Consider the following 4,892-nt stretch of genomic DNA (forward strand, 5'->3'; position numbering starts at 1 on the left):
CATCTCCCAGACATGACCTGCCACTAACACAATCCTATTACAGTCTGTACTGGCCAGTGAATCGCCTCACTTTAGACCCAGGGTAGGTAACTCTGTAAGACTTCAAGGCTGCACGTGCAGGTATAAGCTGCAACCTCACCCGACGTTCGAAGGCAGCCATGTTACTTATAGTGACCGACAACGTAGTGGATGTAAATGTATGACTATACGTGTAGCAGCGGAAATCTGTGTGAGAAGAGATTACATGGAATCAGAATGGTCCGAAACGTGTTTGTGTACGGTAAGAATAGCGTACTTTATACACGGAGAAGCTGTCGTAAAATACTGCAAATATGCTCCTTTCGTGGTTCACAGGTACCACGCAAATCGATTGATTGCTCTGACGGAGAACAATGAAAAAGTGTAATTACCATGTAACATAACTTACAAAATATGAAAATGTATCATTTAGAATGTTTTGTTTAGTAATTTGAATATATATACAAGTTTAGTGTTTAGGTATGGTAGCTACCCTTATGGAAGTCTGTGTTAACCCAGATGAGTTACTTCCCTTTGACCATGCCAGCACCAGAGCTGAACAATCCCTTCTGCGGTTGGCATGGTTACGTTATTCTCCTTGGCATGAGACCTGCACTGGACTGTACCCATAACTATCAGAGTACGACTCATACGATAAGGAATTGACATGACTTATAGGGCTAGGGGTAACTTAAGAGAGCATGCAACACTTGCTGCCAAACTGAGGCTCTACTGCTAACTGCCAGAACAGCAATCTGCAAGTGTCCTGTGTGCTTGCTACACAGTTAGTGTCAGGTACATTGCTCATTTGAGGCATCTACTGAACTCTGCAACACCACTTTTAAGAATCCGCTAAAAGCCGTTTTTGATCATTTAAAGTCCTTTGGAAATAGAATGATTTACACAAGTTACTTGCACGCTGCTGAACTGTAAAGTCTTTGAGCTTTTAGGTAATATCAGGAAATTGCATGCTTACGATCTCTGGCTTGCTGTTTCCATACACGTGATATAAAAGAAGAAGGATACACTGACATCCTATTACTGCAGGCTTCAAGCTTGTACATACACATGTTCTTCATCCTTCAGTTCAGGCAGGATCTGGATCCTTGTCATACCACTACTACTGTTGGCGTTGTTACTCCTTCATCTTCTGAATAATTATCTACCAATCCACTATCCTGGGAGTTAACTGCTCTTCAGTTGTAGGGGTTTATAAGCCATGTGCGAGGCAATATCATCTACTGGCATGTTCCTATGCTCCAGTATGGCTAGATCTATATGAGTTGGTATGGCCCAGTTTGGCTTTCTCCAATAGCTTGTGTACTGTTTATACAGCTTTCCCGGGTGGTCCAGCTAGAGATCAGACAGTTCAGATTCCCAGCCTTTCTTCAACATAGTTCTCATTGGTTCTGTGACGACTGATAAATTTGGTATGAACTTGGATAGATAGTTTACAAACCCTAGCAGTCTCTGACCAACTTTCTTGTCTGTAGGAGCTGGCATCTTGTCTGTAGGAGCTGGCATCTTGTCTGTAGGAGCTGGCATCTTGTCTGTAGGAGCTGGCATCTTGTCTGTAGGAGCTGGCATCTTGGCTGGCATCTTGTCTGTAGGAGCTGGCATCTTGTCTGTAGGAGCTGGCATCTTGTCTGTAGGAGCTGGCATCTTCTGGATTGCCTCCACTTTGTCTGGATCAGACTGGACTTCTTCAGATGAGATGCAATGACATATGTAACAAACTTTGTTCACACCAAACTGGTACATTTCTTTATTTACAGTCAATTGTAGCAGGGTTATGAATGCAGGAAAACTCTACAAACACACGCTACAGGGGCGAGAGGTTTTTGGAAGTCATTATTTCACCGTGATATGTATTTAAAGAAATAATGAAACATTGATTTAAACATATTTTATTTCAGTGAAGAAAGGGATTAGGAACAAGTTATCCAACTTAGGTAACCATCTCCCAGTTATTTGCAACATGATAAATATACAACATACAAGTAAGATAGTACAGAAATGGTAGAGACCTATGTACAGAGATACTTGTAATAGGCGTGGTTCTCAGTAGACAATCACGGCCAGTGACAGCTGAGTTAAGTTACATAGTGTGTAGGAACATGATGTTTAATCAACCTTGTTTGGACTTTGCGTTGTGTACTTTTATTTTTATGAGGGTGCGTTCGGGTTAATCTGTTCTCTACTCAGAACTCAGTGACCAGTTCGAAAATCGGGCATAAAGCCTATTGGGAAATAACAGACACAAGATAACACTGATAATAATTTATTACAAAAGACAACAGAAACTTAACAGTCTGTAAACTTCACTTCTCTCTCACATAATTAAGTTTAAGAAAACCAGCTTCGTGAGGAAAAACATCAAACTCCTATAACTTCTATAAAATAGAACCTCCCGAAACCAACCCGTCTAACTGGACATTACCCAAAGTCTATAACCTAATTCCTATTCCGTTTCCTACTTCTACTTTTCCCCCAACCCGACCTAACACTAGTTTAACAGGAACCTAACTTCCCCATCTCAACAATCCATAGAGAAACTTCTTCTGAAAAGCCACCCAAAACCAACCCCGTTTAACTGGACATTACCCAAAGTCTTAAGCTTAATACCTATTCCGTTTCCTACTTCTACTTTCCCCCCAACCCGACCTAACACTAACTTAGCATCCCCCTACATAAAACCTAACATTCCACTCTGCAAACGGGAGGGAATGATCCTGAAACAGGACCTCGACAGAGATATTACCTGATGCTCGGATGACCTAAAGCTAGACACTGAATCCAGAGAGCCAGGTCACTTATATAGTGCTCTAGAACGACCTCTGACATGGGTCAAAGTTCACCTACTGATGAAGGACGTCTCCGCCAATCAGAGCCTACCCAACATATTTAGCACCAACCACGTGGCCTACCCAATGTATCTAGCGCTACGATGAACGAGAACCCCGGTCAAGAAGTTGTCCCGTAGTAGAGCAAGTGAAACAATGTGCTACAAGACTATCTGGTAGACAGTTATTCTACATGTGGTACGTATAGTGTTATGAAGTACAGAAATGGCATGCCCCCATGCTTACGCTATAATTTAACCCAGTTTTCCTACATACTTATTAAGACATGAAAATATTTACAGCATTTAAGAAAAATGTTTGCTATTTAATATGTAATGCTGAACTGCTTTAAATATTGCATGATTTTGAGTATGTAGTAAGTTCTTGCGGCCTACCTTTAGAATACAGCACCAAAAACTTTAAAAATACGTCATAATACCCTTTTACGGAATGTAATGTGATTTTGTTCGAAAGCATGTTCTCGAAACCATGCCCTATGATGCCTGCATGGCAAAACGGTTGTCTGGCTCAGCGAGAGCGTATAAGCTCCGCTCACTGGTGTTCCATCTCTACGAGCTATGTCATTGCAGAAGCCCAACGATGTTGAGAGTTTCCAGTAGTTGTATACCGGCGGATACACAATATTTTGCTGAGGTGTTATGTTTTGTGTATTTTGTATTTTGTAATTTTTAAAATTTACATATACATTTTTGTCATTCAGTAATTTGCACCATTACATAGAAAAGTGTTTTATTAGTATTTTATTTTTCGAAGCGGTAATAATGCATTACACTAGACACGTCAGTCGTGTTTGTGCCGGTTCGGTCAATGCATTCTATTTATTAGGATTAATTCAAGGGATTAGGGTTAGGGCTAGGGCTAGGGCTAGGGCTAGGGCTAGGGCTAGGGGCTAGGGCTTAGGGTAAGGATTGGGGTTGGGGTTGGGGACCTAATGCAATATAGTAGGTACATGTCCGATGGTTCGGTCAATGCATTCTATTTATTAGGATTATTTCAAGGGGTAAGGGTTAGGGTTTAGGGTTAGGGTTAGGGACCTAATCCAATATAGTAGGTACATGTCCGGTGTAATACGTGAGTACCATTTGTTGTTTTTCCTTTTTGCATTTTAATGCTTTTTTTTCACACTAAAACGGGAAACCAAAAACGTTGAAAGTACATTAAAAATGGGTTAATGTAGAAATTTTGGGCTAATGGAAATTGGCCTGGAATTTGCACTCAAGCCTCTTTCACACACAACATAAATTTTGTATAGTAATGATTCGAAGGCTAACTCACCCTCGTGCCGTCACTACACATGCTCATGTCTCCCTCGTTCCTTATTGCGATCCACATTATCCTTACAGTGTTCCCTACATCAGTTTTTTGTCACAAAATCACCAATTTATATAAAAGCGCGTCATTCATGCATGCACTGTGAAATCAACGTCTGACGCCTGACGTCAACAACCCTTTTCAGTTTGAGGCATATCGGCTCATTCCATGCCACACGTTATCTTGTAGATTATGGAATGGGACGAGTGTGCCAAATGGCATCGGATCCATTCGGCAATTGCCCGTAGATTAAAATCACGACACACCAAGTCTACCCGTAACCTTCGTAATTGTCCGTGACCTATTCGACTCTTTCCGTTCATTTCCGTGATGTCACAGGAATGACTCGAAAAATTTGCACATTGTGCAACAGTGTGGATGTAGCTCAGTTGGTTAGCTGTCGAGCTAACAATCCGAAGGTCGCGGGTTCGCGTCCGACGGGTTCTCAAAAACTGGTTGCTTGTCTTAATGACACGTGACCTACAGCAGAGATCGTCCTCACGAGAAGTTGTGGTGCTGTATTCTAAAGGTGCTCCGTTCTTGCTGCCATTTCAAAATAAATCTAAATTTAAAGCATCATCATGTACTTGTAATTTTAAAAGGTTCAACAGTTTTGCTCTGTTTTCGTTATATAGGCAACACTTAAACATGAGTGGTATACGTGGTATATACCACACAGGCAAATAGTTGCTGTAGATG

Source organism: Haliotis rubra, unplaced genomic scaffold (genome assembly GCF_003918875.1).
Source record: "Haliotis rubra isolate DU_JTF1 unplaced genomic scaffold, ASM391887v1 Scf1753, whole genome shotgun sequence".
NCBI classification, from domain to species: Eukaryota; Metazoa; Mollusca; class Gastropoda; order Lepetellida; family Haliotidae; genus Haliotis; species Haliotis rubra.